General features: G+C 40.0%; 1 protein-coding gene across 1 annotated transcript in view; it reads left to right on the forward strand.

Moving 5' to 3' along the window:
- Positions 1-9,984: 9,984 nt before the first annotated feature.
- The window catches only part of LOC139945874 (SET domain-containing protein 9-like), a 45,727-nt gene continuing 34,013 nt past the window's right edge, over positions 9,985-21,698 (forward strand). The window contains exon 1 of the mRNA XM_071943375.1: positions 9,985-10,068. The gene's annotated coding sequence lies outside the window, so the exon portion shown is untranslated. The remainder of the gene's footprint in view (positions 10,069-21,698) is intronic.

Genomic DNA, 21,698 nt, shown 5'->3' on the forward strand with positions numbered 1-21,698 from the left:
AATAAGATGTAAAACTTTGATTAAAATTTGTTCACTTTGCAGATCAGTGCAAGGCTCTGAGGAATAATTCCATTATTACATTCGACAAAGTCTTGTATAACTACAAGGAGAGTCAATGTAATCACATTCTGGCCAAGGATTGCTCCAACAAAGAACGCTTTGTCATCCTCAGCAAGGTTCATGAACAGGACAGCACCAAGAAGGTGCGGTTCTTATGTCTATAATCACTTCATCATATCAGTATTTATTTAGGGTGGCATGGTTGGCTTGTGCGGAAAGCCCTCGCCTCTCACCAAGGTGACCCCGGTTCGATTCCGGGCCAGGGCCATATATGTGAGCTGAGTTGTGCGTTGGTTCTCTGCTGTGCCACAAGGGTTTTCCAGACCATCCGATTTCCTCCCTCAGGAAAAACCAGACACTTTTGATCTTGGCTGTGCTCTGTGGTCATAATGGGTTGATTTGGCTGGCACCCAAAAGCACCCTTGCATGCCTGCTTCTCGAACACATTCTAGCCGCGTCCATCGCAATTCAGCTCTTAGCTGCGAGTGAGGATGATTAGCCCTTCAATTTATTTTCTTATTTCATCAGGGAGGCACATTCAGGTGCCACTGGAGCGCCATGGCAGCTCAGGGCTGAATACTCCCAAGGGAGCTGAGACAAATTTCAGGAATATCTTGTTTGATCATTGCCCACATAATGCAATAACATGATTAACCAATTTGTTGCCTGTGCATTTATATGTTTTTTAGTCACAACTTTTTTATGTTTAGTTCTTTTTGTGTAATATTATGTAATGATTTTAATGACTGTTTGTCAACTGTGACATTTCGGCTGTTAAATGCTGTATTGCAGTATTTTTATAAACCATGAATATATATTTTTAATGGTATTGATTTATGTACATGTACATTTTATAGGTTGTTACCATCTACCTCGACAACACAAAGATTCAGTTCATCCCGGATCAAACCACTCAGGAGGTCGTCATCCAGGTCAACGACACCAATACCGATTTGCCGGTTTTGCACAAGCTGGTCGTCAAGGAAGGCGGAGTCATGAAGCAGGTTGCTATCGACACCCAGAAGACCTACATCATGTCTGTGGCTCCACACAAGGATTACAATGCCGAACCAAAGGTTCGTAAATCAATGTATTTTTTTTATATAAATAAAATGACACAAAATCACTTGTTTCATACTTGAAATGAAAGAAAACCTCCCCATGGCAATAAGCCTTTTTGAGATATGGTGGACACAATGCTACAACACTACTGCGGCTTATGGCTCGTATGTTGGCTTATGGCACGTATTTACGCGAGGCCGATCTAGGTATTAAATTCTATATCTATGACTTGCCCCCGTTCAGGGCAGGCACGTGAAACAATGTTTGTCCACCATACCACATGAACATATTTTTTGGCTATTACTTCTTTTTGAAAGACACAAATGAAGGACTTTTTGTTGTTGTGGCAATTTGGATTTCAGCTGTGAATGCACAACTGTAATTATTTACATGTGGAGTGTCAGGCGCACTGGATTCAAGCTCAAGTGTTTCTAATCAGCAGAGTGCGAGTTCAAGTCTCGGTCTTGGCTCTTGTGTCCGTCCCAAAGCAAGACACTGCCAATTGCTCTTTTGTCAAATCTTCTGAATCTCTGTGCCTTTGCTTGAATCTGTTGCTTCTGTATTTTGTTTAGTGGCAGTTGATGTATCTTACTTTTGCTTTGTGTTAAACTTTCAAACTTTCATTCCAGCTATTTGCTTTTTCTGACCACTTTGACTTAGGAGTTCTTTTCAACTTTGCTCAGGAAGGATAGTTACACCCGTTTCAGACAGTCGCACCAGAGTCGCGACAAACGAGCGACTCTAGGCTGACCCAAATAAATTTTGGGACAGGCGAACTTTGCTAAAATTTACATTGCCTCGGCTCATGACAAGATTGACGTCTGAAACCAAGGCGCTCCAGAGTTGTTCCGAACGACTACTAGTTGATCTTTCGACTTCTAGCGCATCCAGTCGCACCTAACTGTTTCAGATGTCAAACTTTTCAAGTACTTAATTCAGAATTTGGTTCGCATGACTCTGGAGCGCCTGTCAGAAACAGGTGTTAGGCTGCCATGAAACTAAACTTTGTCCAGTGATTTTTTATTTTTCGGCTCTTGCTCTGTCTTTGTTCTTGCTTATTTATAACAGCCCATAGATACATCAAACAGTGCAAGCTCTCAGGAAGATTACCTTTCCAGTAATCTGGAGGCTCATGTTTGGGACCAGATGAGAGAGCACATCAAGAATGAAGTTGCCGCCCCAGCACAGACCCAGACCCAAAAGCCCAAGACCCTGGTCCAGATCGTCCGCCCCAAGCTCGGAGATTCTATCATGCTGTTTGCTCCGGAGCAAGAACTCAAAGTCTTCTTTGACGGACACAACATCAAGATTGAGGTGAGTGTATGGAGTTGGTGGTGAGAGGAGTTATAGTAGGGTCTTTTGTTTGGCGCCTAACAAATTTGGTATTTTGAGCATTGCATGCTGACATCAATGTATATTTGGTTTGCGATAACAACATGTGTATGTAGAGTTGCTGGGTAGATTATGTTCTTTTGAGAACTTGTCCTACTGTACATTCTACTACCGCTGAGTAGCTTTTTTTTTGGAATTTGGGAGTATTCTCTAATATCTTGGTATTATTATTAATTCTTATTGGACACTCTCTGGTTTGTCAACTTACAGCTGGCCCTGAAGTATAAGGATATGCTGTGTGGTTTGTGCGGAGACTTCAATGGTGAGACCAGCAACGAGTTTGTCGGACCAAACAGAGAGGTGTACAAGTGGCCCCAACAGTTTGGACGTAGCTACCAAGTCTCCACTCCAGAATGCTCTAGAGGTAAGGAGAAGTTTTGTAAAAGGGTGGTTGGGTTGGCGTTTTGGAATCTGTCCTTACCTTCCACATCGTGAGACTCAAGGTCATATCCTGGCAAGGGCACTTGTGGATTCTATTATTGTATACTTTCAGTAGTTTTTACTTTTTTGGCTTTTGTGCTTTTTTATAACTGTTAATTTATAATAGAGGTTAAATTTGCATCGGGGATAAAGAATATTAATTTTGGTTTTTACCCATACACCGATGTGTGTTAGCACTGTATACTCAGTACTTTCCCGAGTCCTGTGAAAAAATATCACAGGCATGTTACTCGGGTGGGATTCGAACCCACGACCCTTGCAATTCTAGAGCAGTGTCTTACCAACTAGACTACCGAGGTTGCCCGGCAGCTAGAGGCAGTTCGAATCCTATGTTATATCGATATTATATAACGATATTATATAACGATATTATATAACGATATTATATCGTTGCGGTACCCGCTGCCAAAACATAGGATTCGAACTGCCTCTAGCTGCCGGGCAACCTCGGTAGTCTAGTTGGTAAGACACTGCTCTAGAATTGCAAGGGTCGTGGGTTCGAATCCCACCCGAGTAACATGCCTGTGATATTTTTTCACAGGACTCGGGAAAGTACTGAGTATACAGTGCTAACACACATCGGTGTATGGGTAAAAACCAAAATTAATATTCTTTATCCCCGATGCAAATTTAACATCTATTATATCGTTGCGGTACCCGCTGCCAAAACATAGGATTCGAACTGCCTCTAGCTGCCGGGCAACCTCGGTAGTCTAGTTGGTAAGACACTGCTCTAGAATTGCAAGGGTCGTGGGTTCGAATCCCACCCGAGTAACATGCCTGTGATATTTTTTCACAGGACTCGGGAAAGTACTGAGTATACAGTGCTAACACACATCGGTGTATGGGTAAAAACCAAAATTAATAACTGTTAATTTGTATTTTTTACAATGTAAAATTTGTACAGAAAAAACTTTTTTTGTGATTGACATGCGGACAATTTGTCATTTATGGTAAATGCAGCTGATAACATTTTTGATTGCATATCATTAAACCTCAGAGGTTGGAATAAAATCTTTAAAGTCACTGGACACCGTTGGTAATTACTCCAAATCATTGTTTGCATAAAAACTTACTTAGGCTGTTGATAGCAGAAAACAATGTGAGAAATGGCTGCCTCCGAAGTATTAAAGGAACACGTTGCCTTGGATCGGTCGAGTTGGTCTTTGAAAAGCGTCCTGTAACCGTTTGTTATAAAATTGATATGGTTAGAAAGAGGTTTTAAAAGTAGAATACAATGATCTACACAAATATGCCTCGAAAATGCATGGTTGTCGTTAACACGTCGACAAACGCGGTCAGCCATTTATGAGAGTCAAAAGTTTGACTCTCATAAATGGCTGACCGTGTTAGTTCGGGACGTAAAATGAGAACCGTGCAATTTTGAGTGAAACTTGTGTGGATCATTATATTCTACTTTTAATACATCTTTCTAACCGTATGCATTTCATAACAAACGGTTTCAAACTCCTTTCATAGACCAACTCGTCCGATCCAAGGCAACGTGTTCCTTTAAAGACTACACCTGAAGCCTTTTATGCATTTGAAAGCAGACAAATTTGTGCAAAGGCGTTTTTTTCTTTCATTATTCTCGTGCACTTCTGATGACCAATTGAGCCCAAATTTTCACAGATTTGTTATTTTATGCATATGTTGAGATACACCAAGTGACAGTACTGGTCTTTGACAATTACTAAAGGTGTCCAGTGTCTTAAAGGGTTTTAGGGACTGTCAGTACTCGAATGGCTTTACCTTTTCAGAGTTTAAGTCTATCTCCAGTAAATATCAAGAATTTTAAGCATCTAGCAACCGAGTTAATACAATCAATTTTGTTTTTGATTTGTTTTTTTAATGGCTGCTTTGTTAATGCTTTTGTGTGTGTTTACATTGTTTTTTTCTTTTGCCAGTTGAACATCAAGCCAGCGTTTGATAAATGTCTACAAGTACCTTTTCGGATTTTGTGAAATGACTTTTTATCTGGTTTATCAGATTTGTTATAATACTGTTTCATTTTACAGTCGATCACTGCACACCCGTAACAAACTTCACCATGGACAGAGACGTCTCGCTGACAAAAGAAGAACAAACCATCTGTGTCTCAAGAACCCCGGTACCCAGATGCCCCGGACACCTGTGTAGTCGCCGAGTCATGGCCCATCGATGTGGAGTTTGTCTGTGCCCCTTCAAAGGAGACAAGCAACCCCAACCCCTTCGAGGGACTCACCAGGCAACAGGTCATCAACAAGTACGGTATCAAGCGACCCGACTACAAGAGAACCTTGGACATGGCTGTGAAGTGCAGGAACTGGACCACAAAGGATTTCGGAATTGACAACTGGACTATCTTGAAAGCTTAGTTGATGATAAGAAATGCAAGAGATTATTTAATAGTTAATATTAAATTATTTATATTATTTTCGATTCACAAAAGCTCTAAGTTGCTCTGACAACTCGCCTTTTCAAGATGTATTTAGTGCATAGTTTTGTTGCTTTCCATTGTTAACTATTGTATGTTTTGTTGACATTGTCTCTACTGCACCTTGCACATCTCTTGAGATTGATATGACGCATATAAATACAAATGCCTGTTTTTATTATCAAAAGGAAATGGTTTTAGGAAATGCGAGAGATTGATTTTAATACTTTAAACATTAAAAATAAACTATTTCAAGATCAAAAGGAAATAGATTTAAAAAATGCTAGAGATTCATTTATATTTAAGATAAAACTTTTTGCTCACATAAAAATACAGTCACCAGTAAAAAGGTACAACGTTAAAAATGGGTTAAACCTTACCACAGAGAAATAGTGGACCTAATAAATACAGAGTTAAAAAGTGAACCACCGACAGAAAAAAAAGCAAAACCGAAAAGAACACTAAACAACAACATAGTTAGAATACACTCAAGACTTGCATGGTCACTTCAAAGATGATTCCATCACACAATGATGAATCTACCTTTTTGTCTTCTCTGTCCACTTTGACTGCACTGAGGAGGAGTGAAGCAATCTGACATCTATGATCCCTCGGCATCAAGAATAACTCAATGGTATCCACACCCCTTTAAGAAAACAAACAATGAGTTAACCCTTTAGTCCTTGCACCGCCCGAGTTTGCTTCAAAACCAATTTCTCAAGATTCTTGCAGTAAATTACTGGAATCGTAGTTCGCATTTTAAAAGATAGCCATGGCTTAATATGTATGCACAATTTGTAACAAATCTTTTAAAAGTACAAGTTCTCATCGGAACAATAAATGCCTCTCTTTAAACGGCTACGGTAATTTTTATGGCGATTATTTTTGTGCACGGATGAAATGGACACAATAGCTTTTCAAGGCTTTTATCTTGCTCAATGCTCATACTGATTAAATGCGAAGGCGTTAACTTTCAAAAATATCATCATAAATGATGAGCAATTTCCTGTTTACTAATGAGCGGTTTTTTTCGTAATAGCTAAATTATTTCATCAGCATTAGCTTCGACAAGTCAACTGTGAAGGGAGAATTAATAACGATCCATAACAACTAAATATATTAAAAAATGCGTAGACCTACTAATGACTATCGAGTTTTATTTTGATGTTCCGTTTTTTTCTACAAACACAAGCTAGCGAGATTCCTCGTACCGCATAGAGGCGACAGGGCGGTACAGTAACTAATTGGTTATACCTTAAAGACAGTGGACCTTATTTGTTATTGTTAAAGACTAGTCTTCACAGTTGGTGTATCTCAACATATGCATAAAATAACAAACATGTGCAAATTTTCCCTCAGTCGGTCGTTGAAGTTGAGAGATATTAATGAAAGAAAAAAACGGCTTTGTCGTACCATGGTCACACAAAGCTGTGTGCTTTCAGATGCTTGATTTTGAGACCTCAAAACTCACTTTGTAACCGAAATTCAACCTGAAACTCAAAAAAATTCTATTTGAGGTGTAGTGCTTTCCAGTTTTATGCCTCCTGGATTTTAAATGTGTACTGGAGGAGTTGAAGGCGATCTGATGGCACCTACCCTATACCTTTCTATTGTGTGATTTTCTTAAATGTTTCAGTGCAATCACCTTTTTATATTGTATAATTATATTTTTATCGTTGGCAGGGGTCTGGTTTTACACATCTTTTGATGACAGTTTTATACTTTTGTTTTAGCCTTGACAGCCCCTGTACAACTTGCAACTATTGTGTATGTCTAAAGATTTAAAATAAATAAATAAAATACCCAGTTGACGGCGAATAGCGGCAAGACAACGCGCTGCACTCTAAAGCCATGCGCACTTGGGCTCACACTATCAAGTAGTACACGATGATCAACATCGCCAGTGCAGAACTTCGACATAAATTATTCTTGGAAATAATTTCTTCCATGGATATATTTGTTAGCTGTGAACTCGTTGAGAATATAGTTAGGGACATCATGAATATATGAACGAAATTTCAGCTTCTCCAATCAGGTAAAAAATAAAGAAAATTGTAGTCAAACTTGTGTTCGCATTGTAAAGAACCTTTTTACCCAGGACGTCAGTGCAGTGCCACTGACTGACGTCCTATCAGGGCTAGAGGTATTATTGCATTGCCTTGGGCCAGAAAAAAAAACAACACGCCACACACCGGGGTCGACCCAGGGAAGCTATACGAAGGGAAAGCTTACGTCACAGCACGTTTATCCAATGAAATCATTTGGCCTGTTAGACCACCAGTGCCCATCATGCGGTTAAAGACCGTGACCAGTCTAAATTCCTCTTTGCTAGAACTAGGTCATGCCACCGTGTGAATGTCCTCAGTACACCGTGTCGACTGCTTTAATTTTCCTTAGTATCATGCATCAATAGACAAAATCAAAATGTAACGATGGACACAATCCTGCAAGTGTTGTGGTCTCAACTCACGAGTGCGTTTTGGCGGTCATAATCAATAACTGTTTCGGGTGAACTGACCATTAGATAATCACTGACCAATGACTGCATGAGTTATCGGGTCAGTTGCGAAAACGCTCCTCAGTTCAGTGTTCAATAATAAAGGGGAGGTGTTTGGTAAACACTCGTATGTCAGTCAAATTTACTTGGGGTGGACGCCTAGCCTACAGAGGCATGTTTGAACCATTTTGCATCATTTCACTTCGAAGTATTGTACTGCATTATTTGTATCTGTATCAAACCATTTCAGATGAATTTAAAGTGTCAACAGATGTCTGTGAAAAGACTTTACTTGCACCAGTGAGCACCTACGACCTAATATTTTTCCGGGGCCCTAAAACGGGCCCGGACTCCATGCCGAAAAGACAGGTTGACGCTCATCATCACAATAAAGCCAAACGTCTCACAAAAATGACCCGCAACGAGTTTTAGATGTGAAAGAGAACGTTTTAATCTCATACTGTCAATGAAGTTGTTATAAAAAAAACTTACCACAGAGACGATCCTCTACGAATCCCGTGAAGCACGAACTCGTTTGGCCGCCATGCATTTTAATAGCTGAAGACATGATGTAGGGGTGCCTAGAGTCTCTGACACACGGTGTGGTTGTTAACAACTCGCTAATGAATACACCACATCTTGGACATCAGACAACCCGATTAGTTCTGTTCGACATTTTTGAAATTCCAGACATGGGGAAAACATGAGAGATTTGTGTTAAATAGTTTCAGCCAAAGATTCATACCCAGCGGGTGAAGGGAAGCTTAGCTCATGTTATATCCTTCTAAGTGCATTAGGGTGTTCGTGAGCCAAACATCAATATCCCAGGTTGAGTATACAGATTTAAGATGGAAGGTACGAACTATCAAAACGGCCTGAAGTGTCCGAGAGCCTAAATTAAAGACACTGGACACTATTGGTATGACTGTCAAAGACCACAGTCTTCTCACTTGGTGTGTCTCAAAGTATGCATAAAATAAAGCTGTGAAATTTTGAGCTCAATTGGTCGTCGAAGTTGCGAGATAATAATGAAAGAAAAAACACCCTTGTCACACGAAATTGTGTGCGTTTAAGATGGTTGATTTCGAGACTTCAAGTTCTAAATCTGAGGTCTCGAAATCAAATTCGTGAAGAATTACTCTTCAAAACAACGCCACTTCAGAGGGAGCCGTTTCTCACAATGTTTTATACCACCAACCCGTCTCCCCATTACTCGTCACCAAGTAAGGTTTTATGCTAATCATTATTTAGAGTAACTACCAATAGTGTCCACTGCCTTTAATGGCAGTGCTCTAATAGTAGATCAAGAATGTGGTTAATTTATTACTAACTTGATTGCTATTATTTTACCTATAAAACATAATGATCCAAACTATGTGTGACTCTTTGGTCAAGGCGGCCGATACCCATGCTTTGAATATTAAATACTTATGAAATCAGATTGATGTGTGAGTGTTATTATAATGTCGTCCGATGGAGTAAAAGTATTTTTCATGCGTATACGCAAAGCGAAGGAACATGAAATGCCGGGTTTTATTTTGTTTCTTGCAAATTTCCCCGCATGTTTCCATCCCCAAGGCAAACACTAATGGACAATAATGTGTAGATGGGGGACCCTGTAATTGTCGGTTTCCATAACTAGTTTTGGTGGTTTTTGAGGGTCAGATTTGTTTCGGTGCATAGAGATGGGTTCCCGGTTTATCATCTTCACTATCATCTGATGCTGTGGGTTTTTCTTTCTTGCAGTTTTCCGTGTGTTTTCACGGTTACCACATGGTTACCAACAGGCAAAACACACATACACCGCAAGAAACGGAAGAAAAATGCCCGCGGCATCCGACTTCAACTCTACATGTTATGGGAAGTAGAGACGGGCAGCGCGCAGTAGTCGCGCAACCAGCAGAGAGCACCCTCTGCAACTCGACTATCTCACTGCGTGGGACCATAAACGACCTGTCCCCAATTCTACAATTAGCGCAGAATTTGGCGATACAGAGCTATGAAGTTGTGCCCTGTGGTCTTGAAAGAATTTTGCACACAGAACGTGTAGGGAACCATGGGGGATGGGTTATCACCTGCGGGCGCCTTTTCCCGCCGCCGATAGCTTCATTCGACGGCGGGGTTTCAAGACAAGTGCAAACGTCAAACATCTTGTGGAGGTTTCAATCGTCATATTTCCGGATACTGAAATGGAAAATAAGTATGTTTAAACCTAAATGTTCACTGTTATTGTATACATGTACATGCTTACTATGATGTTGTAGATAGGGATGTGAATGTCAGTGAAGACGGTCGGTTTCAATCGTTGGTTTAAATTTGTAAAATTAATTAGCACGACATGTACGTATACATGTATCTGACATGACAGAGCACGACTATAGTGACAGGCAATCTAATAAACAAATAACCTGGCATGCTCGGCGCGGTGTTCCTCTTGCTATATAAATACTAGGGACCAATTGTGAGGTATTTCATAGGGACCCCAATCCACGGAAACGAGCCAAAGATATAAATTGGCTTTGTTGGGTTATCCTTGTTTTGTATATTTTTGTGTCCAATTTTTATTGTGTTCGAAATTAATTTATATCATTTCATCGTCTGTTTCCGATTGCTGTCTATGTATTTTTGACGTGTTTTTATCCAAATAAATTCAAATCAAATCAACACACGTTCTGTCAATGATAGTAAACCTGGCATGCTCTGCGCGGTGTGTTTGCACTGTGTGTACTTTATTAAAGCACCAAGTTGGGTATTTCATAGAAGCCCAACGGAAATAAGCCAAAGATATTGGCTTACTATTGGGTTATCCTTGTTATTTTTGTGTCCTATTTTTATTGTGTTCGAAATTAATTTATCTTATTCCATCGTCTGTTTCCGATTGCTGTGTATGTATTTTTGACATGTTTTTATCCAAATAAATTCAAATCAAATCAAGTCAATGATAGTAGCTTGGCATGCTCTGCGCCGTGTCTTTGTGCTGTGTGTACTTGATTACGCACCAAGTTGGGTATTTTTGTGTCCTATTTTTATTGTGTTCTAAATTAATTTATCTGAATTCATCGTCTTTTCTCCCATTGTTGTGACGGTTTCGATCGTCATAATTTAGGATACTGAAATGAAACTTAAGTATATTCTTATGTACTTATGAACTTATGGTAAACGTATTTACCATGGTGTTGTAGAAAGGGATGTCAATGAAAATATTGCTGGATGTCGGTGAAGACATTCGGTTCCAAACGTTGGTTCAATTTGTAAATATAACACGACTATCTCATTTTTAATGAAAGTAGTTTTATAGGCAACTTACTAATAGCTGTGCATGTTCTGCGCGGTGTCTCCCTCTGTGCTGTGTCACTGTGTGTACTTTAGGGACCAAGATGGGTAGTCAGAGACATCCCAATGATTTATTTGGTTATCCTAGGATCGGTTATCCGAATATTTTTTGTACGTGTTCTTACTTAATTTATCTGATTCCATCGTCTTTTCTCCTATTGTGTATGTATAGTTAACATTCAAATAAATTCAAAGTCTTGTTCTTGGCAGGTTACATGTATGACCTTGATATTGTGAGAATTTTTAAGAACTGTAATCAGAGGATAATAAATTTCTTCTACCAGGGTCATTGGTGCAAACATGTACTTGTATGTCTACATGTGAAGTTAAAGTCGCTTTTAAATATTTATAAATATATAACTGTTTACATGCATTTCTTCATAAAAATGTCCTTTTTTTAGTCAATTTGTAAACAAAACACCCATTTGAAAAGCACTACATCAGAGGCAATTTTTATGTACATAAAAAAGGTTGATCAGCTTTAAGCGCAAATTGGGGTATGCTTTCGGCGCCTTTTCCCACTGGCGATATGCTATGGCTGCATCCGCAAGGGGTCTCTAGTGTCACACCTTGTTGAGGTTTCAATCGTCATAATTCTGGGTTCTGAAATGAAACTAAGTATATTTTTATAAACCTTAACATTCACTTATTGTGTACGCGCTTACTATGGTGTTGTAGAAAGGGATGCGAGTGTCAGTGAAGACGTTCGGTTCCAATCCTCTTTTTCATTTTGTAAATATAACCACGACTATAGGGCCTACTGACATTTTAATGATAATAATTTTATAGGCAACTTGATATTCACCTGGCATGCTCTGCGCGGTGTCCTTCTGTGTTGTGTGTAATTTAAGCACCAAGCTGGGTGTTTCATAGGGACCAAACAGAAACAAGCCACAGATATTGGCTTTATTGGGTTATCCTTGTATATTTTTGTGTCCTGTTTTTATTGTGTTTCTAAACAAATTTTTCTTATTTCATCGTCTTTTCTCCTATTGTTGTGTTTGTATTTTGAAATGTTTAATACAAATCAAATCAAATCAAATCAAAGTGTTGTTCTTGGCAGGGTATGTAATTGTAGCATATACACCAATTGTACGAAGGCTGTGGTGTCATAGTTATTTTTATTGATTAGTCTGGTCCGTGTCATTTTTAATTTTTTTATTTATTTTAATTTTTTTTCTTTCTGTTTTTGGTTTCTTTTGTTTTTTGTCCTTGCCGTCCAAGTCTTTGTCTGTCTGTTGAAATTATCCTACTTTCTGTAGTTATTTTCTTCAAATTGTATACATTGCATCCGCCTTCATTTTTATGTTCATAAATATTTTTTTCCTAGTGTATGCTTAAATTGTTATTGTCGACGTGAAAAATAAATGTTCATTTGTGGGATGTTTTTAAGGAACTTTTATCAGTGGATAATAAATTTGTTCTACCATGGTCATTGGTGCAAACATGTTCTTGTTGGTCTACATAAGTTATTTAATAAATAAACGTCGCTGTTAATATTTATAAGCGTATATTGGTTTACATGAGTTTCTTCATAAAGAGACTCCCTTGTTTGAGTCAGTTTGCTAGATGTCAGTAAAGACATTTGGTTCCAATCATCTGTTTCAATTTGTAAATATAACACGACTATAGGGCCTGTTCATATTTTTAATGATAGTAATTTTATAGGCAACTTGATAGTAGCCTGCTGCTCTGCGCGATGTACCTCTGTGCTGTGTGTAGGACCACATTATGTATTTCAATGCGACCCCAATGGAAATAAGCTTTATTGGGTCACCTTGGATATTTTTATAACCTTGGGATGTCAAGAGATGTTCGAACTGAACACCAAGTCAGTAGGGCATGCCAGTCTTTTATTGGCTCAATATTCATGTAAATGTTAACGTTTTGATAGAATGGCTTTATAAACCAACCCTCTGTATTGATGAAGTTGTAAACTGTACACGGGGCAGTATACTGTAGTATGCACAGACACACGTTGTGCGTGGCAGTGTATGGCGTGGCCATCTGCTGGACACACTCACACCGCACAAACCAGCGCACTGACCAATCGACCAAACGATCTGCGTAAATTGGTGTTTGTTGTTATATGAATAAGATTATCTTGAGAAATATAAGGGTGTATTATATTAAACAAACAGGGTTGTCAACAAAATCTTTGTGTCTTTTTAAAAGCTCAGTATAAAGTAAGGGGGGCCAAATTGACACTTTTCAAATGTGGTGGGGGGGGCAACTGATGTCACAGCCGTTCATCCTTCGCACTTATTGTTCGACGTATTTTTTTAGAACAATGAGAAAAAGACGTGATTACCATTGGCATACAGCTTACTTTAGGTGAAGAGGTAACGACCCCCGGGGTTCCCTGCATGAGGCATGCTCCGGCTCATGCCGGGTAGTTTGTCTAAAACACAAATGTCCCATTATGGGGCTAGGACACGATTATTCTAAATGAGCATACATTCTACACTATTTTTGCACAGTCTGGCACTGTAGTGTTTTTATTGTTTGATATATAAGTCAATTGAGGGGGAACCAGACGCGTAAAAGGTCCCATTATGCGGCTAGGATACATTTCTCTTCGTTTAGCATACCCTCTACTCTGGCTCAGTCTGGCTCCTGTATTTTTTTGTTCCCTTTTTGTATTTATAAGGGTATGTTGGGGAAGCCAGACAAACGGTTAGCTTCGGTACACGCGAGCAGTGGGAAAAAAACTCCGCTGGAGGTTTGCATGCCTGATTTTTGCTTAATCAAAATTGCCGATAATATTGAACAAATTGCGGTATATCAACATTTTCGATATTTCGTTATGATTAAAAATATTACATCCGCAGTATCTATCTCAAAAAACGTTGTGTATATAAGTATTTTCGATATATCGACGGACGTTTTTTAGCTGAACAGTCAAAAATAAATATGGTTACGCGGATGTTGGTCAGTTAACTGGTTAACCTTGTAACTGTCACTGTTAAATAGTCTCTACTGGTCATTTTTTGTGGGTTGGTTCTGACAGAGTGAAATAAAATTTTGAACTCGTGTTTCAGACAAATTTTAATATTGTATTCGCTTTGTTTTGTTTTTTATCCACGGTTTTTGCTTTTAAATAAACATTTTATTTGGTTCTTATTCAGTGTATTTATGTCATCAGCCAATTGAACAATAAAAACGCATTGTGCCAATCTATTTTTTATATGACCCTGGATTATTTCTTCATTTTCATATAACTGCTTAATTATTTGCTAACTGATTTGTTGGTTTTCCTGTAACCTTGTGAATGTAAAGCATTGTGAGAGTTTATGTAATACCTTAAACAATATTAAGAATAACTTACTTTTAATTTGATTCATTTGTTGAGTCCTACGTGGTGATGACGTTGTTAGAGAACTGTTTCTTCCTCGCAGTCATCTGTTTTCTGATCATCAACTAACTTTCTATGGATCGCAGTCATCTGTTTTTCTCAGCATCAACTCACTCTCTATGGATCACAGTCATCTGTTTGCATAGCATCAACTAACTTTCTATGGATCGTTCTCCTCTCCAACCACGACACTTTTGGAATGCCGCAGTCACCCACCTCATCTATTAATGGCCATGGACGTATGAACTTGAAACACTGATAACCATTTTCTTAGTGGTGTCAACCATTAGGCCCCTCGTATATGGAGCGCTCTACGCGACCAAGGCTATCGATCGGTATTAGTTAGGTGTAGGTGGGCATTAAATATCTTAAACACTGTTACCTATGTTATCATATATGTAATGTTAACAAAACTTTAGTCCCTAAACAGGTTGCCTGGTTACTAACTGTATTCTTTTTGTTGTCTAGCAGGACAAGGCCCTTTAATGTATGGAGCGCTCTTTGCGGCAAAGCGAATTGGTCGGTTCTAGTTAGGTGGGCATTAAATATCTTAAACACTGTTACCTATGTTATCATATATGTAATGTTAAAAAAACTTTAGTCCCTAAACATGTTGCCTGGTTACTAACTGTATTCTTTTTGTTGTCTAGCAGGACGAGGCCCTTTGATGTATGGAGCGCTCTTTGCGGCAAAGCGAATTGGTCGGTTCTAGTTAGGTGGGCATTAAATATCTTATACACTGTTACTTATATATGTCATGTTAACAAAACTTTATGTCCTTAACAGGTTGCCTGGATCCAAAGCTCCCTCGTCTTCCCTGGTTACTAACTGTATTATTTTTGTTGTCACTCAGGACGAGGCCCTTTGATGTATGGAGCGCTCTGCGCAGCTAAGCGAATTGGTCGGTTCTAGTTAGGTGGGCATTATATATCTTATACACTGTTACCTATGTTATCATATATGCAATGTTAACAAAACTTTATTTCCAAAACAGGTTGTTCCAACCCGATCCTACTCTGCGGCAGTAGTTGTAGACTGGCACTCTACGTAACAAGTTTCTATGATACTTGCAAATATGGGAATATATTGAAGGGATACAAACTCTTAATGAGGCGGTGACGTTAATAGCGAGAAGTCCATTGATCCAATAAGAGAACCTTAGGTGCGGTAGTAGGTAGACTGGCACTCTACCTAACAAATTCCTATGATACTTGCGAATATGGGAATATATTGAAGGGATACAAACTCTCTATGAGGCGGTGACATTAATAGTGAGAAGTCCACACGATCCAATAAGAGAACCTTAGGTGCGGTAGTAGGTAGACTGGCACTCTACCTAACAAATTCCTATGATACTTGCGAATATGGGAATATATTGAAGGGATACAAACTCTTTATGAGGCGGTGACGTTAATAGCGAGAAGTCCACACAATCCAATAAGAGAACCTTCGGTGCGTGTAGGTAGACTGGCACTCTACGTAACAAATTCCTATGATAGTTGCGAATATGGGAATATATTGAAGGGATACAAACTCTTTATGAGGCAGTGACGTTAATAGCGAGAAGTCCATTGATCCAATAAGAAAACCTCCGGTGCGGTAGTAGGTAGACTGGCACTCTACCTAACAAATTCCTATGATATTTGCAAATATGGGAATATATTGAAGGGATACAAACTCTCTATGAGGCGGTGACATTAATAGCGAGAAGTCCACACGATCCAATAAGAGAACCTTCTGTGCGGTAGTAGGTAGACTGGCACTCTACATAACAAATTCCTATGATACTTGCAAATATGGGAATATATTGAAGTGATACAAACTCTTTATGAGGCAGTGATGTCAATAGCGAGAAGTCCATTGATCCAATAAGAGAACCTTCGGTGCGGTAGTAGGTAGACTGGCACTCTACCTAACAAATTCCTATGATACTTGCGAATATGGGAATATATTGAAGGGATACAAACTCTCTATGAGGCGGTGACATTAGTAGCGAGAAGTCCACACGATCCAATAAGTGAACCTTCGGTGCGGTAGTAGGTAGACTGGCACTCTACGTAACAAATTCCTATGATACTTGCGAATATGGGAATATATTGAAGGGATACAAACTCTTTATGAGGCAGTGACGTTAATAGCGAGAAGTCCACACGATCCAATAAGAGAACCTTCGGTGCGGTAGTAGGTAGACTGGCACTCTACGTTACAAATTCCTATGATACTTGCGAGTATGGGAATATATTGAAGGAATAAGAACTCACTCTGATGCAGTGATGTTCTGAGCGAGAAGTCCGATCGATCCAATTAGGGAACCTACTCTGCGGTAGTTGGTAGACTGGCACTCTACGTAACAATTTCCTATGATACTTGCGAATATGGAATTGTATTGAAGGAATAAGAACTCACTCCGGTGCAGTGACGTTCTGAGCGCGAAGTCCGATCGATCCAATAAGAGAACCTACTCTGCGGTAGTAGGTAGACTGGCACTCTACGTAACAATTTCCTATGATACTTGCGAATATGGGATTGTATTGAAGGAATAAGAACTAACTCCGGTGCAGTGACTTTCTGAGCGAGAAGTCCGATCGATCCAATAAGAGAACCTACTCTGCGGTAGTAGGTAGACTGGCACTCTACGTAAAAATTTCCTATGATGCTTGCGAATGTGAGATTGTATTGAAGGAATAAGAACTCACTCCGGTGCAGTGACGTTCTGAGCGAGAAGTTCGATCGATTCAATAAGAGAACCTACTCTGCGGTAGTAGGTAGACTGGCACTCTACGTAACAATTCCCTATATGATACTTGCGAATATGGGATTGTATTGAAGGAATAAGAACTCACTCCCGTGCAGTGACATTCTGACCGTGAAGTCCGATCGATCCAATAAGAGAACCTACTCTGCGGTAGTAGGTAGACTGGCACTCTACGTAACAATTTCCTATGATACTTGCGAGTATGGGATTGTATTGAAGGAATAAGAACTCACTCCGGTGCAGTGACGTTCTGAGCGAGAAGTCCGATCGATCCAATTAGAGAACCTACTCTGCGGTAGTAGGTAGACTGGCACTCTACGTAACAATTTCCTATGATACTTGCAAATATGGAATTGTATTGGAGGAATAAGAACTCACTCCGGTGCAGTGACGTTCTGAGCGAGAAGTCCGATCGATCCAATAAGAGAACCTACTCTGCGGTAGTAGGTAGACTGGCACTCTACGTAACAATTTCCTATGATGCTTGCGAATGTGGGATTGTATTGAAGGAATAAGAACTCACTCCAGTGCAGTGACGTTCTGAGCGAGAAGTCTGATCGATTCAATAAGAGAACCTACTCTGCGGTAGTAGGTAGACTGGCACTCTACGTAACAATTCCCTATGATACTTGCGAATATGGGATTGTATTGAAGGAATAAGAACTCACTCCCGTGCAGTGACATTCTGACCGTGAAGTCCGATCGATCCAATAAGAGAACCTACTCTGCGGTAGTAGGTAGACTGGCACTCTACGTAACAATTTCCTATGATACTTGCGAGTATGGGATTGTATTGAAGGAATAAGAACTCACTCCGGTGCAGTGACGTTCTGAGCGAGAAGTCCGATCGATCCAATTAGAGAACCTACTCTGCGGTAGTAGGTAGACTGGCACTCAACGTAACAATTTCCTATGATACTTGCAAATATGGAATTGTATTGAAGGAATAAGAACTTACTCCGGTGCAGTGACGTTCTGAGCGAGAAGTCCGATCGATCCAATTAGAGAACCTACTCTGCGGTAGTAGGTAGACTGGCACTCTACGTAACAATTTCCTATGATGCTTGCGAATGTGGGATTGTATTGAAGGAATAAGAACTCACTCCGGTGCAGTGACGTTCTGAGCGAGAAGTCCGATCGATCCAATAAGAGAACCTACTCTGCGGTAGTAGGTAGACTGGCACTCTACGTAACAATTTCCTATGATACTTGCAAATATGGAATTGTATTGAAGGAATAAGAACTCACTCCGGTGCAGTGACGTTCTGAGCGAGAAGTCCGATCGAACCAATTAGAGAACCTACTCTGCGGTAGTAGGTAGACTGGCACTCTACGTAACAATTTCCTATGATACTTGCAAATATGGAATTGTATTGAAGGAATAAGAACTCACTCAGGTGCAGTGACGTTCTGAGCGAGAAGTCTGATCGATTCAATAAGAGAACCTACTCTGCGGTAGTAGGTAGACTGGCACTCTACGTAACAATTTCCTATGATACTTGCAAATATGGAATTGTATTGAAGGAATAAGAACTCACTCCGGTGCAGTGACGTTCTGAGCGAGAAGTCTGATCGATTCAATAAGAGAACCTACTCTGCGGTAGTAGGTAGACTGGCACTCTACGTAACAATTCCCTATGATACTTGCGAATATGGGATTGTATTGAAGGAATAAGAACTCACTCCCGTGCAGTGACATTCTGACCGTGAAGTCCGATTGATCCAATAAGAGAACCTACTCTGCGGTAGTAGGTAGACTGGCACTCTACGTAACAATTTCCTATGATACTTGCGAGTAAGGGATTGTATTGAAGGAATAAGAACTCACTCCGGTGCAGTGACGTTCTGAGCGAGAAGTCCGATCGATCCAATTAGAGAACCTACTCTGCGGTAGTAGGTAGACTGGCACTCTACGTAACAATTTCCTATGATACTTGCAAATATGGAATTGTATTGAAGGAATAAGAACTCACTCCGGTGCAGTGACGTTCTGAGCGAGAAGTCTGATCGATTCAATAAGAGAACCTACTCTGCGGTAGTAGGTAGACTGGCACTCTACGTAACAATTTCCTATGATACTTGCAAATATGGAATTGTATTGAAGGAATAAGAACTCACTCCGGTGCAGTGACGTTCTGAGCGAGAAGTCTGATCGATTCAATAAGAGAACCTACTCTGCGGTAGTAGGTAGACTGGCACTCTACGTAACAATTCCCTATGATACTTGCGAATATGGGATTGTATTGAAGGAATAAGAACTCACTCCGGTGCAGTGACGTTCTGAGCGAGAAGTCCGATCGATCCAATTAGAGAACCTACTCTGCGGTAGTAGGTAGACTGGCACTCTACGTAACAATTTCCTATGATACTTGCAAATATGGAATTGTATTGAAGGAATAAGAACTTACTCTGGTGCAGTGACGTTCTGAGCGAGAAGTCCGATCGATCCAATTAGAGAACCTACTCTGCGGTAGTAGGTAGACTGGCACTCTACGTAACAATTTCCTATGATACTTGCGAGTATGGGATTGAATTGAAGGAATAAGAACTCACTCCGGTGCAGTGACGTTCTGAGCGAGAAGTCCGATCTATCCAATTAGAGAACCTACTCTGCGGTAGTAGGTAGACTGGCACTCTACGTAACAATTTCCTATGATACTTGCAAATATGGAATTGTATTGAAGGAATAAGAACTTACTCCGGTGCAGTGACGTTCTGAGCGAGAAGTCCGATCAATCCAATTAGAGAACCTACTCTGCGGTAGTAGGTAGACTGGCACTCTACGTAACAATTTCCTATGATGCTTGCGAATGTGGGATTGTATTGAAGGAATAAGAACTCACTCCGGTGCAGTGACGTTCTGAGCGAGAAGTCCGATCGATTCAATAAGAGAACCTACTCTGCGGTAGTAGGTAGACTGGCACTCTACGTAACAATTCCCTATGATACTAGCGAATATGGGATTGTATTGAAGGAATAAGAACTCACTCCCGTGCAGTGACATTCTGACCGTGAAGTCCGATCGATCCAATAAGAGAACCTACTCTGCGGTAGTAGGTAGACTGGCACTCTACGTAACAATTTCCTATGATACTTGCGAGTATGGGATTGTTTTGAAGGAATAAGAACTCACTCCGGTGCAGTGACGTTCTGAGCGAGAAGTCCGATCGATCCAATTAGAGAACCTACTCTGCGGTAGTAGGTAGACTGGCACTCTACGTAACAATTTCCTATGATACTTGCAAATATGGAATTTTATTGAAGGAATAAGAACTTACTCCGGTGCAGTGACGTTCTGAGCGAGAAGTCCGATCGATCCAATTAGAGAACCTACTCTGCGGTAGTAGGTAGACTGGCACTCTACGTAACAATTTCCTATGATACTTGCGAATATGGAATTGTATTGAAGGAATAAGAACTCACTCCGGTGCAGTGATGTTCTGAGCGCGAAGTCCGATTGATCCAAAAAGAGAACCTACTCTGCGGTAGTAGGTAGACTGGCACTCTACGTAACAATTTCCTATGATACTTGCGAATATGGGATTGTATTGAATGATTAAGAACTCACTCCGGGGCAGTGACGTTCTAAGCGAGAAGTCTGATTGATCCAATAAGAGAACCTATGGTGCGGAAGTAGGTAGACTGGCACTCTACGTAACAATTTCCTATGATACTTGCAAATATGGGAATATATTGAAGGAATAAGAACTCACTCCGGTGCAGTGACGTTCTAAGCGAGAAGTCTGATTGATCCACTAAGAGAACCTATGGTGCGGAAGTAGGTAGACTGGCACTCTACGTAACAATTTCCTATGATACTTGCGAATATGGGATTGTTTTGAAGGAATAAGAACTCACTCCGGTGCAGTGACGTTCTGAGCGAGAAGTCCTATCGATCCAATAAGAGAACATACTCTGTGGTAGTAGGTAGACTGGCACTCTACGTAACAATTTCCTATGATACTTGCGAATATGGGAATATATTGAAGGAATAAGAACTCACTCCGGTGCAGTGACGTTCTGAGTGAGGAGTCCATTCGATCCACCAAGAGAACCTACAGTGGGTAGTAGGTAGACTGGCAATCTATTGATTTTTTTTTTTTTAAGAAAGTTTTTTTTTTCAATGACATATTTTAACCAGTTTTTGCCTTTTTTTTTTAATTTCCATTAACAACAGTTTTTGTGTTTGTCTACAGATGGTGCCGGTTAATTGTTCATTCCACTTATCTTTACTCTGTAAAGTTGAGATCGAGAAGTCCACTCAATCCACTAAGAGAACCTACTCTGCGGTAGTAGGTAGACTGGCACTCTAACTAACAAAACCCTATGATACTTGCGATTATGGGAATATATTGAAGGAATAAGAACTCACTCCAGGGAAGTGACG

This window comes from Asterias amurensis, chromosome 13 (assembly GCF_032118995.1).
Source record: "Asterias amurensis chromosome 13, ASM3211899v1".
Lineage (NCBI taxonomy): Eukaryota > Metazoa > Echinodermata > Asteroidea > Forcipulatida > Asteriidae > Asterias > Asterias amurensis.